Source organism: Myxine glutinosa, chromosome 7 (assembly GCF_964187855.1).
Source record: "Myxine glutinosa chromosome 7, kmMyxGlut1.1, whole genome shotgun sequence".
In the NCBI taxonomy this organism is placed as follows: domain Eukaryota; kingdom Metazoa; phylum Chordata; class Myxini; order Myxiniformes; family Myxinidae; genus Myxine; species Myxine glutinosa.
Genome location: NC_136267.1, coordinates 96,534,315 through 96,556,115, shown reverse-complemented (window position 1 = coordinate 96,556,115; position 21,801 = coordinate 96,534,315). Strand labels below are relative to the sequence as shown.

Genomic DNA, 21,801 nt, shown 5'->3' with positions numbered 1-21,801 from the left:
CTCTGCTCACCTTCACTCTTTCATTCCCCTTTTCTCCCGTCTCTGGAACAAACTCCCCCACTCCCTTCAATCCCACTCCTCCCTCCAGGTCTTTAAAACAGCTGTTCACCACCATCTCTTATCTTCCCCCATCGAAAACCTTGATCTTTTCTACCCCCGGTAATTCACCCCAGAGTCCTTGCAGTGTTCATATGTTTTATTCCTCTCCCACCTCCCCCCAAGTCCTCCCGATGTCCCTGCTCTCAAATGTTGTGTTTGTGTCCTTCCCCCTCTTCCCCCTCTCTTTTGTGTCCTTCCCCCTCTCTCCCCATCTTGTCTGCCGCTCCCCTTGTTTTTTGTGTTTTGTGTGTCGGTTTGTCTTTTTGTGTGATTAATGTTAGCTCTTTCACGAGCCTCGATCTTGTATACAAAAAAACAAAAAAAAAAAACACATTTGACATTTCAAAACAAATAAATTGATCCTTGAAAGTGATGTAAACTGATATCGAACTCAATTCATGGACAGTACTGTGTTCAACTTCTGTACGTTTTCCAGAAGTATCTCTTTATTTTGCACATTAGCCCAAATTTTTTTTAACAAAACCAAAATTTAAATTACGACTGGGATTACGGACAGTAAAATTACAGTTCAGTACTTCGTGTAACCCCCACGAGCATTCAGGAGAGCATGTACACGTTGAGGCATGCTGTTCACGAGATTTGCCAAGGTATGGACAGGAATTGCTTGCCATGCAGTGACAATAGCCTGCTGCAATTCACGCACAGAGGTCGGCTGCTGGTCCAAGTGGTCGATTTGACGCGTTAATTCTGCCCACAAGTTCTCTATCGGATTCATATCTGGGGACATGGCAGGCCACTCCATATGCTCTACACCACGGTCAGCAAGAAAGTGTTGGATCATGCGAGCACGATGAGGCCATGCATTGTCATCTTGGAAGACAAAGTTTCCTCGAAAGGCTGCACGAGCAAATGGAAGCAATGTTTCTTCCAGAATGGCCCTGTACTTGAACTGGATCAGGTTTCCATTCAGAACAACCAGGTCAGTTTTGCCCCCTGCATGAAAAGCAGCCCAAACGGTCACCCCACCACCTCCAGCTTGGACTCTTGGCACTATACAATCTTTGTTGTAGGCTTCATGCACTTGTCTGCGCACTCGGACATGGCCATCTTGACGATAGACCAGAAATCTAGACTCATCACTGAAGATCACGTGATTCCAGTGTCCTGGCTGCCATTGACGGTGCTCTCTGACCCACTGCAATTGGCACTGGCGGTGTTGTCTGGTCAGGCGTGGCTTTCTCAGGGGACGCCTGGCACGATAGCCTGCTTGAACCAGTCGTTGGTTGACTAGCCTTCTGGATACAGGCACATTTGTCAGTTGCTGCCACTCAGCCCTAAGCCGATTAGCTGAGTTTGTACGGCCATTGCGGACTAACCGGTGCAGCTGGCGATCATCCCTCCTTGTGGTTCTGCGGGGACGACCTGGCCTCGATATTGGAGTAGGGACACCCCTCTGAGCATTTCGTTTCAGGATCTTTGACACCTGACCTTGAGTGATGCCATACTGCCGAGCAATAGCATGCTGTTTCATGCCGTAATTTCGTAAAGCCACCACTCCATGACAAACAGCATTGTCGAGTTGACGGACCATCTCCAGAGGAAGCGGCAATAACTTTTGGAGACGTGCAGCAGTTGTTTTCCACTAATACAGAACGCAACAACCCTTGTATACCCGACTGTGAAGCCAATCATCAAATGCACCTGTCCGTGCATTTTGCCACGCCACCTGTGATATAATCCTGTTGTTGACTTCTTGCTGCGACAGACAATCAGTGACATGGTTCTTTTAACAAATAAATCACCAAAGTGTAAAAGAAACTCACCAGATTGATATACTGAGTTAAGAAAGTAAACCCAAGTCAAGAAAAAAAATAATTCCATATTAAAGGCCAAGTCTGTATATATATATATATAGTCGATTCGATAAAAATTGACAATTTGCATGACCTTGACCTTTGCCATTTTGACCTTAAAATGAATAGGCTTTTATCTTGTACCTACCTCTACTAGGTGGTTGGGTTTCGTGAAGATTGAAATAAAATTGTGACCTATAGGTGATTGACATACAGACAAACAGACAGGCAGGCAGACAAACAAACAGAATAACAGGCCAGACCAACCAATATACTTGCGAATCTTTGATTTCACAAGTAACAAGCGGTCATAGACCGGATCTTTGTGAAATCAGTCACTGCGACCTTGCCCTTTAGACCTCAAAAACAATGGGCTTTTAGCTTCTGATTGGTGAACGAATTCTGTGACCCAAGTGCAAATTATGTTCAAATGTCAAGTCATTCGGATGAAAGTTGACGATTTTGTAACCTTTACCTTTGACCTTTTGACCTCAAAAATAATAGGCTTCTAGCTATTGACTACCTCTACCAGATTGTTAAGTATTGTGCATGTATGTGCAGAATTGCAACTTGTAGGCAATTGTCAGATAGACAGACAGACAGAGAATAACAGACCAGACCAACCAATATATGTACTTGCGAATCATTGATTTCACAAGTAATAAATCAAGGTGGTATGTAGGTCACGGTGATAGTAAAACGTTAATAAATAAATAACTTGAAGTGGCATGTAGGTAGTGGTGATCGTAGTGTATCTTACATCGTAGTGTCACTTTATTGTCCCTTCAAGTAATCTTTAAAATCAACATGAACATTTGGATTAAAGTACAGTTAATACAGATCTTCATGGTGTAACACACAATTATATGTATATTTTGCCCTCCTTTTAGATAAATGAACCCTCCGCCGCCCGATGTTGCACCACCATTTTGTGGTGGGTGGTACAAGTAGCTCAGACCTTTGGCTCTGAGTGAAACCAATAGTGCAACACAATTAACCTTTTTAAAGTCCACAAAATAATTTAAATTGAAAGATTAAGTTAAACCTTTCCCATAACTGGGGACAGGTACTTTTGCTAGGTGGAAATAATATGATGTAGATAGTGGAGATGTAAAGTGTAAACAAATAAGTAATGGTTACCGAAAGCATACACAATACAGTGATAGTCTTTCCAATTTTTTTTCTCCCAAAATTCTAAATTTGATCCGATCCCAAATTAATGTGATTTGCCTCAACCCAGATATTATTGCACACAGGCGCCGAATAGGAAATAAATATGTCCATACATTTTCAAATAAAGCCAGGAAGGACACACACAGATGGATGGGACCCAAAATGTAAGCTCCCACCTCGGCTGACAGTCGTTGGGGGGCTAAAATTCCCTTTTTAAGGCCATTTTCCCTGCTAGAATGGGGGTTAGCCTTGCGGGCCCCATGACAATCATTATGGTTCCCTTTTTTTGAGACTGTAGCGGTTACCGCTGGATGCACACAATCGCCTTGCACCGGCCAGAACACGGCCAGACGCGCCTCTCCCGGGCATGCCCGGACTCACTGTTCCCGGGCACGCCTGAACCTCCCGGGCACGCCCGGTCTCGTCTTTCCCGGGCATGCCCGCTCTCGCCTTTCCAGGGCTCGCCCAGAGCGTCCGGGCATGCCCGCTATCGCCTTTCCAGGGCTCGCCCAGAGCGTCCGGGCATGCCCGCTATCGCCTTTCCAGAGCTCGCCCAGAGCGTCCGGGCATGCCCGCTCTCGCCTTTCCAGTGCTCGTCCAGAGCACCCGGGCACGCCCAGCCTCGACTTGCCAGGCCGCAGCCAAACACGCCCGGGCAGGTCCAGACTCGCCTTTCCAAGGCTCGCCCTTGACACCCGGGCATGCCCGGTATAGCTTTTGCCGGGCAAACTTCCCAACATAAATGTGTATATATATTGCTGCCCGATAAACGGGCTTTTGTCAGAATACCTGAGCTGTTTTGTTTCAATAAAGCAACTCGGACGAATTCCGTCTTTGGTCGCGTCAATTCTTTCGACTCGCGTTGGAGCGCAGCTCCTTCACTGGTGACCTACCGACATGGACACGGCAGTGACTCTTAAACTGCCTACCTTCTGGGAGGCTCACGAGGCTGTTTGGTTCGCCCAGGCGGACTCCCAGTTCGCCCTGCGAGGCATCACCGCGGACGACACCCGCTTCCACCACGTCGTGGCAGCGCTCGGTTCCGCCACCGCGGCCCGTGCCCTGAGCCTCCTCGAGCACCCGCTGGCTGCCGACAAGTATGACGCGCTGAAGACGCTCCTCCTTGACGCTTTCGCCCTCTCACCGGCGGCACACGCACGGCACCTGCTCGACCTGCCCGAGCTCTCGGCGACACGCGCCCGTCCGAGCGCATGGACTATATGCTCTCGTTGCTCGGTGAGCACTCTCCGGATTTTCTGTTCCGCGAGTTGTTCCTTCGCCAGCTGCCTCACCCGGTACGCCTCGCCCTGGCTGGCACGTCGATCACCGATCCCCGCGCCCTCGCCAGGGAAGCCGATAAGATCTCCTCGGCGGGCCAACACATCGGCGCGGCTACCTGAAGCCTGCCGCCGTCTGAGGCGACGCCCACGACGCCCGAGCGCCCTGCGCGGTTGGAGGCCGAACTGCCGGTGAAACTGGCGGCCGCCACGCCGCACCGACCGCTTCCGACACGACGGCCGGGGCCTCCACCTGACCAGGCGTGGTGTTATTACCACGCCAGGTTCGGACACAAGGCTCGGACGTGCCGACCCCCGTGCACTTTCGGCAAGTCGGGAAACGGCCGGGCCGGCGTTCATTCCCAGCCATGAGCCTCCGAGCAGGACAGGCGGGACGCCGTTTGCGGCCCCTTTTGGTCACTGCTAATGGCTCGGCCATACGCACTTTCGGCCCGCGCAACATCACCCTCTGCTTCGGCAGCCAGCACTTTCAGTGGAACTTTGTGACCGCCTGCGTCCCCATGGCTTTGCTGGGCGCCGACTTCCTCTGCGCACACGGGCTGCTGGTCGACGTCAAACGTCGTCGCCTTGTCAACGCCGAGACCTTCATCTCCCTGGCGTGCACGATGAGCAGCTCCGCGCCGACCGAACTGGCGTGCGCCCTCCCGACGGCGAACGAGTTCGCTCGCCTGCTCGCGGAATTCCCGGCCCTCACACGGCCGACGTTTTCGGCCGTCGCAGTGCAGCATGGGATCGAGCACCACATACCCACTACGGGCCCGCCGGTCTACGCCAGGGCCCGCCGCCTCGACCCGGCCAAGCTCGCCGTGGCAAAGGCCGAGTTCGACGCGTTGGAGCACCTCGGCATCGTGCGGCGCTCCAATAGCGCGTGGGCCTCACCACTGCACATCGTGCCAAAGCCGGGGGGTGGAGGGCGCCCGTGTGGCGACTACCACCGCCTCAACGACGCTACCACCCCCGACAGGTACCCGATCCCGCACATCCAGGACTTTTCCGCCCATTTGGCGGGACAGGTCATATTTTCCAAAATTGACCTGATACGGGGATACCACCAGGTACCTGTCCGGGCGGCCGACGCCCCGAAGACGGCCGTCATCACGCCGTTCGGCCTGTTCGAATTTTTGAGGATGCCGTTTGGCCTCAAGAACACGGCCCAGGCGTTCCAGCGCTTAATGGACGGCGTGCTGCGCGACCTGCCATTTCTTTTCGTCTATCTGGACGACATCCTCGTCGCCAGCACGTCCCGCGCCGAGCACCTCCTCCACCTCCGAACACTGTTCGGTCGCCTCAGCGAGCACGGCTTAATTGTCAACCCGGCCAAATGCCACTTCGGCACGACGACCGTTGACTTTTTGGGCCACCACATCACCAAGACCGGGGCCGTGCCACTGCCGACCAAGGTCGAGGCCATCACCACGTTCCCGCGTCCCCGTTCCATCAAGGCCCTACAAGAGTTCCTCGGCATGGTGAATTTTTATCACCGATTCGTGCCCCGCGCTGCTCAGCTCATGCGGCCCCTTTACGAGGCCCTCCGGGGCAAGCCGGCCAAGCATGACATAGTTTGGTCCGCGGCCATGGACGCGGCCTTCGCGAGCGCAAAACGGGCCCTCGCCGACGCAACGCTGCTGGCTCACCCGGTGCTCAACGCGCCCATCGCCCTCACTACGGACGCCTCCAACTACGCGGTGGGCGCCGTCCATGAACAATGGGTGGACGGGGTTTGGCAGCCACTCGCTTTTTTCAGCCGTCAGCTCCGGCCGAACGAGTTAAAATACAGCACATTCGACCGCGAGCTGCTCGGTCTATTCCTGGCCGTTCGCCATTTCCGACACCTCCTGGAGGACCGCCCGTTCACGGCTTTCATCGACCACAAGCCGTTGGTCTACGCAATGGCCAAAGTCATGGAGCCGTGGTCGGCCCGCCAGCAGCGCCACCTCTCCGCCGTGTTGGAATTCACCACGGACATCCGGCATGTTGCTGGCAAAGACAACGCTGTGGCCGACTGTCTTTCTCGGGCCAGCGCGAACGCGGTCCACCTCGGCGTGGACTTCGCACTCATGGCGGCCGACCAGACCACCGACACCTCGGTGCAGGCCCTCCGGGCGGTGGACACGGGCCTCCGCCTGGACGACATCCCCTTCGCGGGCACCGTCCTGCTCTGCGACGTCTCCCAGGGCCAGCCTCGCCCCATCGTGCCCGTTTCCTGGCAGCGCCGCATCTTCGCCTCCATCCACGGCCTTTCTCACCCGGGCCGGAAAGCTTCTCAGAAGCTGGTGTCGGCGCGTTTCGTCTGGCACGGCCTTCGACAGAACGTCCGCAACTGGGCCAACGCCTGCACGGCCTGCCAGCGGGCCAAGGTCCACCGCCACACCCAGGCCCCGCTGGCACCTTTCACCGTGCCTGCACAGCGTTTCGACCACGTCCACGTGGACCTGGTGGGTCCCCTGCCCCCATCGCGGGGGTTCACCCACCTGCTCACCATGGTGGACAGGACCACCAGGTGGCCGGAGGCTGTGCCCCTCACCTCCACCACCACCGCCGACGTGGCGCAGGCGTTCATCGCCACCTGGGTCGCGCGCTTCGGCGCACCGGCGGACATCTCGTCCTACCGCGGCCCACAGTTCACGTCCGAACTTTGGGGCGCGGTCGCCCGCTCGTTGGGGGTCACGCGGCACCGCACCATGGCCTACCACCCCAAAGCCAACGGGTTGTGCGAGCGGTTTCACCGCTCCATGAAGGCCGCACTCATGGCCGGCCTTCAGGACGACGGTTGGACCGACCGGCTGCCGTGGGTCCTTTTGGGCCTCCGCACGGCCCCCAAGGAGGACCTCCGGGCGTCCGCCGCCGAGCTCGTCTACGGCCAGCCGCTCCGCGTCCCGGGCGAGTTCGTGCCCGACGCTACCAGTCCCTGGTCCGCCGCACACCAGCGCTAGGACCTCCAGGAGGCCGCCCGCCGATTTGCCCCCGTGCCAGCGTCCCGCCACGGTGGCCCCCAGTCCTACGTCCCCCCGGTGCTTCGCACAGCGGAGTACGTCTTTGTGCGTCATGACGCGCACCGGGGGCCACTCCGGCCGCCATACGACGGGCCCTTCCGGGTCCTGCGATGGGGCGACAAGTCCTTTGTCGTCGACGTTGGCGGCCGGTCGGACCGGATCTCTGTGGACCGCCTCAAACCGGCGCACATGGACGTCGACCGACCACCACGGTTGGCCCTTCCTCCGCGGCGAGGCCGCCCCCCGTCCACAGTTCCCCCCGCTCGACCACCCACCACCACGTCGGACCCCTCCCCACGACCCTCCAGGGGTCGCTTCGGCCGGGTCATCCGGACCCCCCTTAAATTGACCCTGCCGGTGCAGGTCGATTCTGGAGGGGCGTGTGTAGCGGTTACCGCTGGATGCACACAATCGCCTTGCACCGGCCAGAACACGGCCAGACGCGCCTCTCCCGGGCATGCCCGGACTCACTGTTCCCGGGCACGCCCGGTCTCGTCTTTCCCGGGCATGCCCGCTCTCGCCTTTCCAGGGCTCGCCCAGAGCGTCCGGGCATGCCCGCTATCACCTTTCCAGGGCTCGCCCAGAGCGTCCGGGCATGCCCGCTATCGCCTTTCCAGGGCTCGCCCAGAGCGTCCGGGCATGCCCGCTATCGCCTTTCCAGGGCTCGCCCAGAGCGTCCGGGCATGCCCGCTCTCGCCTTTCCAGTGCTCGTCCAGAGCGCCCGGGCACGCCCAGCCTCGACTCGCCAGGCCGCAGCCAAACACGCCCGGGCAGGTCCAGACTCGCCTTTCCAAGGCTCGCCCTTGACACCCGGGCATGCCCGGTATAGCTTTTGCCGGGCAAACCTCCCGACATAAATGTGTATATATATTGCTGCCCGATAAACGGGCTTTTGTCAGAATACCTGAGCTGTTTTGTTTCAATAAAGCAACTCGGACGAATTCCGTCTTTGGTCGCGTCAATTCTTTCGACTCGCGTTGGAGCGCAGCTCCTTCAAGACAATGTTTTTATGGCCGGATGCGTTGGGGGCTAAAACAAATACAAAAAAATGACATCCTCCTTACAATTCAAAAACCACGAGCTGTGTCTTATAGCGATTGTTCAGTAAAATCCGTGTTGAGAACTTATACCAAAGTGTAACAGTGAATAGGTGTCGTGCTCCACTATAATGAATGATTCAAAGTCGTCGAACTGCAGCCAATTGCACTCCTTATTGATGCCATGGTTTGTCATCCCTTTAAGCGACTTCTTAAGCGCTTTCTCATTAAGGTCCAAGGATGCTTATAAACGTTACAAGTAAAAACATCCTGGGAAGTTGGCATTGTATAGTGTAAACAAAACCAAAGAGAGAAGGAGTTAGATGGGAGCACAAGGTCAGCTGTAAATGGATGTTCCTTTAAAACCATACGCATCCACCCAAGGCTGTGCTTATGAAATACAATCGCGTGCAAAAGGCTTTCTCCTGTTTTAACAGATAATTACAGCCCCGTGCTTTGTTTGTTCGGCAGGTAAAACCGATTACGCTTTAAGGCTTTGTATCATAATGTCAGAACAAACAACTGAGGTCCATTGCAAGTTTTATTCTCCAAATTACATGTTATGGCTCCGCCACCCCACACCATCCCTACCCTTACAAGGTGAATGACTCACCTCTTTAGCCAATCACTGCACGCCTACAATTATGCACACTCGTGTTTCCACTCCAAACGTCATCACGTCTGCGCGACACAGCGTTTTCTCATCTCAAAGCAAACAGGAAATGTAGACTATTATTATAGATTAAATTGATTTGCCTTTGTAGACATATCATAAACTGTGCTTTGCTGTACAATTAATTACTGTGACATCATTTAATGAACATTACTCATTCTATTTATACTCAAGTCCTCCATACTTGAAGGAAGAATATGTATGAGAGCATTTAAAAATACATATTATTATAATTATTTTACGCTTTTAATATTTCCATTTTGAGATAATTTCTTTGAGCATGGCCGTCTGTCTGTTAAGAATAGTTTTTAAATTCACTGGAACTTAAGGCCAGAATCTTAAAGTGAAAGAGAGAGAGAGAGAGTTAGAGTGAGTGAGAGAGTAAGAGAGTGAAAGTGTAAATAAAGAATCAACTCTGCATCCCCTTATATCCCCCCCTACCCTCACCCTACTCATTCATCCCTTACCCACCCCTTACCCTCCTCCCAAACTCCAAACCCTTTCAGATTGATATTTGATTTGCAGCTGGGTTTTAATGTCTAATAATTATTACCCCCAAAAAATACAAGCAAAAGTAAATTGGAAATGCATGGCTTGGATGACATCTTAGCCAAAGTGTGCTCAACATTTATCCAGTCTTTCATTAATATTTATTTGTAGGGACTGGGGGTGGGGAGAGTGGGCAGCACCACCTTTTCCAAGTATTGCATTTTAATACCTATTAAAAGTTTCCCAATGTTTGGACTAGCAACCACATGTAAACCTGATGAGATAGGCACATTATCCACTTCCTTAAAGTCATTAATGAGCCAGCAGGGTTTTAATCAACAGTCTGACAATACGACAATTTTTCAGTGGCTTTGTGAGGTCAAGAGGTTTTGAGTCCTGCTTGGGCAGGCACCACAAAAAAGCACTCCCTGATGGTACCTTGCCCTCTAATTCACAACACTCACCTTGGTGAAGAATAAACAAGTAAGAAATATACCATCACCCATCCAAAAGCTCACCTGAGCTGGTCGCCGACAAGACAAGGTGGTCTTTGTGGTTCTGATCCAGCGACATGTAATGTGTAATGAAGTCAATATCGTGCTCCGTGAAGCAGTTGGCTCTGTGTCTTTGGGAGCCACACCTCGAGGCATACGATTCCGGGCTTGTGGGGCTGATCACAAGTCTTCCTAAATTGCACACACACAGACAGGTATACTCGCTGAATCATCCCAATTTTTGCAGTCTCTTCCAACAGTGTGAGGTGTAATTTTCTATTTATTCCAAAAGTTAAATACAAATTTAAATTTCGTGATGATGATGCCACACATTTTGGTCCGCAATGAGCATTCCACTTCAATCAGTTGCAGTAGTTATTAAGCTAGAGGACTGGGAAATGGCAGAAGGTAGTTGTTGTACTGGCGCATGCGAGGGGGAGGAGGAGGTGTTTTAGTAGTCAACAAGTCACATCATTACACACTCTTGATATCATATCCACGGAAATACAAGGATGAGAGTATGGTATATCAATGGTGAATGTACATCCTGCAGCTCACAATTTCAAAAATTGAGAGTTTCATAAGACATGTACGTGAGACACAACTATGGTGGTGCAGAATTCACCTGGATTAAAAAGAGTCAAATTGTGAATTGAAAAGAAAGATGAATGCCCAGTAGCTTATAATGCAAGTCAAGTAAGCGCAACTTCAAAGATATGGAGAGGCCTCTCAAACCGGAGTGATTCGCAAATTATTTTACCATTCATTCGCAAAACAATGCCACAGCTATTAAAACAATACGTATTTAAAAGGGACTTCTGGTGTATCTTTGTGGCAGGAAAACTATCCGCATTGCCTGCGCCACATATTGAATACCGAAGCTCTGGCAAGGGGTCATCTATTTAATATGTATGCACAAATGTGCAGGGGTGCGGAGCTGGGTTGGAAGGTTTGAGGAAGAGAATAGAGAGAAGGATTAGAAGAGGGAGAAATGATGGTGCAGAAGAGTGCGGAGAAAGGGAAATAAACGTGAGAGAATAAAGGAGCCGAGGGTGGGGGAGAGGTGGGGAGGTTTGGCTCATATTGCATAATGATCATAAAGGCAGAGGTGGGGGAAAAGTCAAAGATTTCCTCATATGTGTAAGAAAAAAATAACCCCTTGTGCTCATCCTGTGTTAGTCATTCCCAAAGCATATGTCCACAAATTAAATCCAGTATAACCTCTGTTATGCGGTCACTGGTTTCAATGACAACCCACACTCACTTTCCGTGTAATGAATGTGATGGTCCCCACCTGGAAGAAATGCACCTTCGGGGGACATGCCAAGTTTGAGCGAAAATGGGCGCTGCCCTTGGTGCTGCCTGGCCCAGAGACCAATGAGTGGGGTGGGGAAGGCGCCTTGATGACATGAGGCGTCATGGCCATCTGCACGACCATCACCTCCACCCCTCTCACAAACCAACAGCTCAGGGCCATAAACAAGTACCCCCCACTCCTCCTTTATCCTCAAAGGGTTCACAAGCCCAAATAAGACCAGGCACAAATGGAGGAAATTTCCTGGCAAACAAAAAGCCTCTGAATAAAATCTCCGCCGACTGCGCTCGGGAGGATAGTCTGATAGGGCAGATAAAAAGATGTATGTGGCAGTGCAAACTACAAGCTACAACATAAATATTGTGGTAATTGCGTAAAAGCCAGATAAATGTAGTAAAAGGGTAAGAATAAACCACATGAATGTGGTTATGACCGGGTTCAATGCGAAGTAAACGTGATAGATACCAACTTAAAGACTGGGTAAATGTGGTGATCGGCTTTCGTGTTTTGTAAATGTGGTGGAAATCGGTTTAAAGGCTGGGTGGATGTGGAGGATTTCGGTTTAAAGGCTGGGTAAATGTTGAAGAAATTGGTTTAAATGCTGGGTAAATGTGGTGGAAATCGGTTTAAAGGCTGGGTAGATGTGGAGGACATCGGTTTAAAGGCTGGGTAAATGTGGAAAGATCGGTTTAAAGGCTGGGTAGATGTGGAGGAAATCGGTTGAAAGGCTGGATAGATGTGGAGGAGACAGGTTTAAAGACTGGGTAAATGTGGAAGAGATCGGTTTAAAGGCTCAGTAGATGTGGAGGAAATTAGTTGAAAGGCTGCGTAAATGTGGTCAGTTTAAATGGTGGTTTGATGTGGCGCAGATCGGTTTAAAGGGTGCGTCGATGTGGTGGAGATCAGTAAAAAGGTTGGGTAAATGCGGTGAAGATCGGTTTAAAGGCTGGGTAAATGTGGAGGAAATCGGTTTAAAGGCTGGGTGGATGTGGAGGATATCAGTTTAAATGCTGTGTGGATGTGGAGGAAATCAGTTTGAAGACTGGGTAGATGTGGAGGAATTCGGTTTAAAGGCTGGATCAATGTGGTGGAAATCAGTTTAAAGGGTGGATAGATGTGGTGAAGATCGGTTTAATGGGTGCGTAGATGTCGTGGAGATCAGGTTTAAGGCTGCATTGATGTGGTGGAGATCTGTTTAAAGACTGGGTAAATGTGGGGAATATAGGTTTAAACTTTAAAGGCTCGGTAAATGTGGTGAAGATCAGTATAAAGGCTGGGTATATGTGGAGGAAATCGGTATAAAGGCTGGGTAGCTATGGGGGAAATCGGTTGAAATGCTGGTTCAATATGGTGGAAATCAGTCTAAAGGGTGGGTAGATGTAGTGAAGATCGGTTTAAAGACTGGGTAAATGTGGGGAATACCGATTTAAAGGCTCAATAATGTGGTGAATATCGGTTTAAAGACTGGGTAAATGTGGGGAATATTGTTTTAAAGGCTCGGTAAATGTGGTGAAGATCGGTTTAAAGGCGGGGTAGCTGTGGTGGAGATCGGATTAAAGACTGGGTAGATGTGGTGGAGATTGGTTTAAAGACTGACTGCATAAATGTGGTGGAGATCAGTTTAAAGACTGGATAAATGTGCGGAATATTGGTTTAAAGGATGGGTAAATGTGGTGGAGATCAGTTTAAAGGGTGGTTTGATGTGGTGGAGATATGTTTAAAGGGTAGTTTGATGTGGTGGAGATCGGTTTAAAGACTGGATAAATGTGGGGAATATCGGTTTAAAGGCTATGTGGATGTGGTGGAGATCGGTTTAAAGGGTGGTTTGATGTGGTGGAGACTGGTTTAAAGGGTGGTTTGATGTAGAGATCGGTTTAAAGGGTGGTTTGATTGTTGTGGAGATCAGCTTAAAGGGTGGTTTGATGTGGTGGAGATCAGTTTAAATGGTGGGTAGATGTGGTGGAGAACGGTTTAAAGGGTCGTTTGATGTGGTGGAGATTGGTTTAAAGAATAGTTTTATGTGGTGGAGATCGCTTTAAATGGTGGTTTGATGTGGTGGAGATCGGTTTAAAGGGTGGTTTGATGTGGTGGAGATCGGTTTGAAGGGTGATTTGATGTTTTGGAGATCGGCCTAAAAACTGTGTAAAGGTGGTGGAGATTGGTCTTATACTCTAAAGGCTGGATAGATGTGGAGGAGATCGGATTAAAGACTGGATAAATATGGTGGAGATCGGTTTACAGGCTCGGTATATGTGGAGGAAATCAGTTTAAAGGCTGGGTAAATATGGTGGAGATTGGTTTAAAGGGTGGGTAGATGTGGTGGAGATTGGTTTAAAGACTGGGTAAATGTGGGGGAGATTGGTTCAAAGGCTCGGTAGATGTGGAGGAAATCGGTTTTAAGGCTGGGTAAAAGTGGAGGAAATCGGTTTAAAGGCTGGATCAATGTGGTGGAAATCAGTTTACAGGGTGGATAGATGTGGTGAAGATCGGTTTAAAGGGTGCGTAGATGTCGTGATCAGGTTTAAGGCTGCATAGATGTGGTGGAGATCTGTTTAAAGACTGGGTAAATGTGGGGAATATCGGTTTAAACTTTAAAGGCTCGGTAAATGTGGTGAAGATCGGTATAAAGGCTGGGTATATGTGGAGGAGATAGGTGTAAAGGCTGGGTAGATGTGGAGGAAATCGGTATAAAGGCTGGGTAGCTGTGAAGGAAATTGGTTGAAATGCTGGGTCAATATGGTGGAAATCTGTCTAAAGGGTGGGTACAGTTACGTGAAAAAGTAAGTACACCCCATGTAAAGTTTTGACTTTTTCAACATATTTCAACATACAGCTATTTGATCTTCATTTCAACAATATTGATAGATAACGGTTATATAATATAACAAATATCATGAAACATTTACATTTTGTAGTCCATTGTATAATTTAATGGCTTTGGTTGTATAATTGTATGTATGGTTGTAATGGTTGTATAATTTTGTATGGTTGTATGGTAATGTATAATGTATAATGTATAATGTATAATGTATAATGTATAATGTATAATGTATGTATAATGTATAATGTATATGTATAATGTATAATGGTAATGGTTGTATAATTTAATGGCTATATAATGGCTTTGGACCAAACCATTTCATGTAAATAGAGGGGGGGATTGTCACCACTCGCAAGCCGTTCGCTTTGGACCAAACCATTTCATGTAAATAGAGGGGAGGGGGATATAATTTTAGATATATATATAGTACGGGCATGCCCTAGTAATTTAAATAAACATAAATGCAAATTTCGCATGTGGAAAAAGTCAGTACACCCCTACATTTATCACTACTTCAAATACCTAAAATTAGAATCAGGTGCACCAGCTCAGGTGCAAATGATTAGAACATCGTTAGAGAGGATCTTGGAGGAACCTGTCTTATTTAAACCTCAGACATTTAGTTTGGTTTGCTCTTTGTTGTTGAAGTGTGCCGCGTCACTGTGCCTAGATCAAAAGAGCTCTCTGATGCCTTCAGAAAGAAGATTATAGATGCCTACGAGACTGGGAAGGGATTTAAAAAGATCTCCAAACAATTTGAAATCAATCATTCGACTGTCCGGAAGACCATCTACAAGTGGAGAAGATTCCAAACAACTGCCAACTTGTTCAGGCCAGGCCGCCCCAGGAAGTTCAGCCCGAGAGCAGACCGCAAGATGCTGAAATAAGTCTCTAAGAACCCCAGAATGTCATCACGGGACCGACAGGTAGCTCTTGCCGCTGTTGATGTCAAAGTGCACGAGTCCATCATTAAAAAGAGGCTGCACAAATTTGATCTACATGGGAGGTGTGCCAGGAGGAAACCTTTGCTGTCCAGAAAGAACATCAGGGCAAGACTAAAGTTTGCCAATGAACACCTAGGCAAAGACAAGCACTTCTGGAACAATGTGCTCTGGACAGATGAGTCAAAGGTAGAGCTATTTGGCCACAGTACCAGAAGACATGTTTGGCGAAAACCAAAGACAGCATTTGACATCAAGAACCTGATACCAACTCTAAAGCATTATGGTGGAAATATTATGGTTTGGGGCAGCTTTGCTGCATCAGGGCCTGGGCAGCTCACCATCATAGAAGCCACTATGGATTCTTCATTGTACCAGAGGGTGCATGCGGATAATGTGAGGCCATCTGTCAGAAAGTTGAAGCTCAACTGAAGGTGGACCTTGCAACATGACAATGACCCTAAACATACCAGTAAATCTCCCAAGGAATGGCTGAAAAGAAAGAAATGGAGAGTTCTGGAATGGCCAAAGCAAAGCCCGGATCTAAATCCCATCGAGATGTTGTGGGGGGATTTGAAACGAGCTGTGCATGCAAGAAACCCCTCAAACATCGCACAGCTGAAAGAATTCTACACGGCGGAGTGGGCAAAAATTTATCCCAGTCGATGTCAGAGAATGGTAGACAGTTATAGGAAACACCTACTTGAGGTTGTTTCTGCCAAAGGGGGCAATACCACCTATTAGAGCCAAGGGTGTACTTACGTTTTCCACATGCGAAATTTGCATTTATGTTTATGTAAATTATACAATGGACTACAAAATGTAAATGTTTTATGATATTTGTTGTATTATATCACCTTTGTGAGGAGGTGGTGTATTATATCACCTTTATATCATCATTTTGAGGCAGTTGCAGGAGAAGTACATGGAGAAGAGGAAGAAGTTGTTTCTTGGGTTTGTTGATCTGGAGAAAGCATTCGATAGGGTACCACGCAAAGTATTGACATGGGCATTGAGGAAGTTAGGAGTGGAGGAATGGTTGATCAGAGTAGTGATGGCAATGTACAAAAGAGCGCACACAGCTGTAAGGACGAAGGACGGGAACAGTGGTGAGTTTGAGGTGAAGGTGGGAGTGCATCAGGGGTCAGTACTAAGTCCACTACTATTTGTAGCTGTGATGGAGGTGCTGGCTCAGAACGTAAAGGAGGGTTTACCGTGGGAGTTGTTGTATGCAGATGATCTGGTGTTGATTGCGGAAAGTATGGATGGACTGAAGGAAAAGATGAACACGTGGAAGGAATGTATGGAGACAAAAGGTCTGAAGGTGAATATCGGAAAGACGAAGGTGATGGCAAGTGGTAAAGCATGTGGTGAGGTGGAAAGAACTGGGAAGTGGCCCTGTGCTGTGTGTAGGAAGGGTGTCGGAGTGAACTCCATTCAATGTACAATGTGCGCTGAGTGGGTTCATCAAAAATGTAGTGGTCTGAGAGGGTCATTAACCAGTGTGGCAGCTACATTCAAATGTAAGGTGTGCACAGAGGGAGCTGCAGATGGAGGAAATGTTGAGTTGGATCTTGGAGACGGCGTGAAGCTGGAAGGTGTGAAAACATTTTGCTACCTCGGAGACATGCTGAATGGAGAAGGTGGATCAGACTCGGCAACGGTTGCTCGAGTGAGATGTGCATGGAAGAAGTTTCGGGAACTGAGTGGCGTGCTGATGATGAGGGGAGTGTCGTTGAAGCTGAAGGGAAAGGTGTATGCTGCATGTGTGAGAAGTGTTATGATTTATGGGAGCGAGACATGGGTAATGAATGTAGAGCAGCAACGAAGGTTGGAAAGGGTGGAAATGCGAATGGTTCGACGGATGTGCGGAGTATCGTTGAGAGAGAGGAAGACAAATGATGAATTGCGAAAGATGATGGGAATAGAGCCTGTGATTGATGCTGTGAAGAGGAACAGGTTGAGATGGTTTGGTCATGTGTTGAGGAAGGAAGAAAGTGACTGGTTGAGAAGAGTGGTGGAAATGAATGTAGAAGGAAGCAGAGGACGGGGAAGACCGAGAAAGACTTGGCTAAAGATGGTGGAAGAAGAAATGCAGGCAAGGGGGTTAACAAGGAGAGATGCAGAAAATAGGGCAAAATGGAGAAGATTGTCATGGGGACCGCAAGGCTAACCGCCGCTCTAGCAGCGAAAATGGCCTTTAAAATGCATGTTGTTGTTGTTGTATATCACCTTTATCTATCAATATTGTTGAAATGAAGATCAAATAGCTGTATGTTGAAATATGTTGAAAAAGTCAAAACTTTACATGGGGTGTACTTACTTTTTCACGTGACTGTATATGTAGTGAAGATCGGTTTAAAGGGTGCATATACGTGGTGGAGATCGGTTTAAAGACTGGGTAAATGTGGGGAATATTGGTTTAAAGGCTCAGTAATGTGGTGAAGATCAGTTTAAAGGCTGGGTAGAAGTGGTGGAGATCAGTTTAAAGACTGGGTAGATGTGGTGGAGATCGGATTAAAGACTGGGTAGATGTGGTGGAGATTGATTTAAAGACTGGATAAATGTGGGGAATATTGGTTTAAAGGCTGGGTAAATGTGGTGGAGATCGGTTTAAAGGGTGGTTTGATGTGGTGGAGATCGGTTTAAAGACTGGATAAATGTGGGGAATATCGGTTTAAAGGCTGTGTGGATGTGGTGGAGATCGGTTTAAAGGGTGGTTTGATGTGGTGGAGGTATGTTTAAAAGGTAGTTTGATGTGGTGGAGACTGGTTTAAAGGGTGGTTTGATGTGGTGGAGATCAGCTTAAAGGGTGGTTTGATGTGGTGGAGATCAGTTTAAATGGTGGGTAGATGTGGTGGAGAACGGTTTAAAGGGTCATTTGATGTGGTGGAGATCGGTTTAAAGAATAGTTTTATGTGGTGGAGATCGGTTTAAAGGGTGGTTTGATGTGGTGGAGATCGGTTTCAAGGGTGGTTTGATGTGGTGGAGATCGGTTTGAAGGGTGGTTTGATGTGTTGGAGATCGGCTAAAAAACTGTGCAAAGGTGGTGGAGATTGGTCTTATACTCTAAAGGCTGGATAGATGTGGAGGAGATCGGATTAAAGACTGGATAAATATGGTGGAGATAGGTTTAAAGGCTCGGTATATGTGGAGGAAATCAGTTTAAAGGCTGGGTAAATGTGGTGGAGATTGGTTTAAAGGGTGGGTAGATGTAGAGGAGATCGGTTTAAAGGCTGAGTAGATGTGGTGAAAATCGGTTTAAAGGGTGGTTTGATGTGGTGGGGATCGGTTTAAAGACTGGGTAAATGTGGGGGAGATTGGTTTAAAGGCTCGGTAGATGTGGAGAAATCGGTCTTAAGGCTGGGTAAATGTGGTGGAGATTGATTTAAAGGTTGCGTAGATGTGGTGAATATCAGTTTAAACAGTGGTTTGAAATGGTGAAGCTCAGTTTAAAAGGTGCGTAGATGAGGTGGAGATTGGTTTAAAGACTGGGTAGTTGTGGTGAATATCAGTTTAAACGGTGGTTTGATGTGTTGGAGATCGGTTTAAAGACTGTGTAAAGGTGGTGGAGATTGGTCTAAAGGCTGGGTAGATGTGGAGGAAATCGGTTTAAAGGCTGGGTAAATGTGGTGGAGATTGGTTTAAAGGGTGGGTAGATGTGGTGGAAATCGGTTTAAAGGGTGGTTTGATGTGGTGGAGATCGGTTTAAAGACTGGGTAAATGTGGGGGAGATTGGTTTAAAGGCTCGGTAGATGTGGAGTAAATCGGTTTGAAGGCTGGGTAAATGTGTTGGAGATTGGTTTAAAGGCTGCGTAGATGTGGTGAAGCGGTTTAAAGGGTGCGTAGATGTGGAGGAGATTGCTTTAAAGACTGGGTCTATGTGGTGAATATCAGTTTAATGGGTGGTTTGATGTGGTGGAGCGGTTTAAAGGGTGGTTTGATGTGGTGGAGATCGTTTTAAAGGGTAGTTTGATGTGGTGGAGATCGGTTTAATGGCTGGTTTGATGTGGTGGAGATCGGTTTAAAGGGTAGTTTGATGTGGTGGAGATCGTTGTAAAGGGTAGTTTGACGTGGTGGAGATCGGTTTAAAGGGTAGTTTGATGTGGTGATCGGTTTAATGGCTGCTTTGATGTGGTGGAGCGGTTTAAAGGGTAGTTTGATGTGGTGGAGATCGTTTTAAAGGGTAGTTTGATGTGGTGGAGATCGGTTTAATGGCTGGTTTGATGTGGTGGAGATCGGTTTAAAGGGTAGTTTGATGTGGTGGAGATCGTTTTAAAGGGTAGTTTGATGTGGTGGAGATCGGTTTAAAGGGTAGTTTGATGTGGTGGAGATCGGTTTAATGGCTGGTTTGATGTGGTGGAGCGGTTTAAAGGGTAGTTTGATGTGGTGGAGATCGGTTTAAAGGGTAGTTTTTGATGTGGTGGAGCGGTTTAAAGGGTAGTTTGATGTGGTGGAGATCGGTTTAAAGGGTAGTTTGATGTGGTGGAGATCGGTTTAATGGCTGGTTTGATGTGGTGGAGATCGGTTTAAAGGGTAGTTTGATGTGGTGGAGATCGTTTTAAAGGGTAGTTTGATGTGGAGGAGATCGGTTTAAAGGGTAGTTTGATGTGGTGGAGATCGGTTTAATGGCTGGTTTGATGTGGTGGAGCGGTTTAAAGGGTAGTTTGATGTGGTGGAGATCGGTTTAAAGGGTAGTTTGATGTGCTGGAGATCGGTTTAATGGCTGGTTTGATGTGGTGGAGATCGGTTTAAAGGGTAGTTTGATGTGGTGGAGATCGTTTTAAAGGGTAGTTTGATGTGGTGGAGATCGGTTTAATGGCTGGTTTGATGTGGTGGAGATCGGTTTAAAGGGTAGTTTGATGTGGTGGAGATCGGTTTAAAGGGTAGTTTGATGTGGTGGAGATCGGTTTAATGGCTGGTTTGATGTGGTGGAGCGGTTTAAAGGGTAGTTTGTTGTGGTGGAGATCGGTTTAAAGGGTAGTTTGATGTGGTGGAGATCGGTTTAAAGGGTAGTTTGATGTGGTGATCGGTTTAACGGCTGGTTTGATGTGGTGGAGCGGTTTAAAGGGTAGTTTGATGTGGTGGAGATCGTTTTAAAGGGTAGTTTGATGTGGAGATCGTTTTAAAGGGTAGTTTGATGTGGTGGAGATCGGTTTAAAGGGTAGTTTGATGTGGTGGAGATCGTTTTAAAGGGTAGTTTGATGTGGTGGCGATCGTTTTAAAGGGTAGTTTGATGTGGTGGAGATCGTTTTAAAGGGTAGTTTGATGTGGTGGAGATCGGTTTAATGGCTGGTTTGATGTGGTGGAGATCGGTTTAAAGGGTAGTTTGATGTGGTGGAGATCATTTTAAAGGGTAGTTTGATGTGGAGGAGATCGTTTTAAAGGGTAGTTTGATGTGGTGGAGATCGTTTTAACGGGTAGTTTGATGTGGTGGAGATCGGTTTAAAGGGTAGTTTGATGTGGTGGAGATCGGTTTAAAGGGTAGTTTGATGTGCTGGAGATCGGTTTAAAGGGTAGTTTGATGTGCTGGATGTGTGTATCGAGAATTTTGGAACCAGGCTCGGTAGTGTTATGGTGAGGGCGTCCGCCCTCCCTGCGATATTGGAGGTTCAAACCACAGCTGAGTCATACCAAACACTTTTTTTTCCTGGTGCGTGCTCATTCCTTACTTGAAGGGTAGAGCACGGACAAACACCCCTGTAAGGCAATGGCAAACCACCCAGTATAAGTCTTGCCAAGAAACTTAGGTCAGCAAGGACCCTCTGTCCCAGTACGATTCATACACATCAAATCCAAAAATATAGCATGATGGAGACCAATTTAAAGGCAAACTTAATGTTGTGGAGACTGGAGTTGTTGTTTTTGGTTGCTTTGCAGCCTGTGCCTACTGGTTGCATCATTTTCCTGGGGCGTGGCTGTGCCGCTGATGCAGTGCCCCCTGTTCCCAGTAAGCTGGTACTCATTTTGCCGACCTGAGAAGGATGACGGGCTAAGTCAACCAACGTGCACGTGGTGTTATTAAACGGACCCACAGGTGCTCAAACTCAAGACCCTGAGATATTGTCACCCACTTTAACCGTTTAGCGAACACCAGGTTTGATATTGGGGTAAAGGGTCGGGGTTCATATAAGACAGAGATCGCTGATATATAACGGATAAAATAAAATAAAAAGAGCTGAAGACTCAAGACCAACTAGTAGACCACATTTAACTGCGTTTCACGTCAGATTCCAGGTAAATCGACCGTTAGGAAAATGTCACCAGAAGGGGTTCGGTCCTCGGGTGAGGGGACAACAGGGTCTAAATGGTCTCACAGTCAAATACCAGAACGTGCGGCGCGCAATGCTCTCTCCACGGAGCTCACAAAGGCAACCTGGACTTGGGATCACACACCGATGTTAATCCGAACCGCTCACCACGTGACACTACCTCAGACCTCACCCGGGCAGGTCTCTCACACACCAGGCGGACTCGCACACCCGTGAATGCTCGATCACGACGCTCACCCGTGCTCGGCGGCGTCGCGTCTCAGGGCGCCGGGAGAGCCGAAGTCGCCATGTTGAGGCGCCGATCGCGGCTCAGTCAGACATCGCGCTCGAGCCGAGAGTGAAGAGCGCGCAGACGGACGTGAAGGAGGGAGCGCGGCTCGGA

General features: G+C 48.6%; 1 protein-coding gene across 1 annotated transcript in view; it reads right to left on the bottom strand.

Annotated features, from left to right (window-relative positions):
* The window catches only part of LOC137417442 (sodium channel protein type 1 subunit alpha), a 269,938-nt gene that overhangs the window by 247,697 nt on the left and 440 nt on the right, over positions 1-21,801 (bottom strand). The window contains exon 2 of the mRNA XM_078782028.1: positions 10,095-10,262. The gene's annotated coding sequence lies outside the window, so the exon portion shown is untranslated. The remainder of the gene's footprint in view (positions 1-10,094; positions 10,263-21,801) is intronic.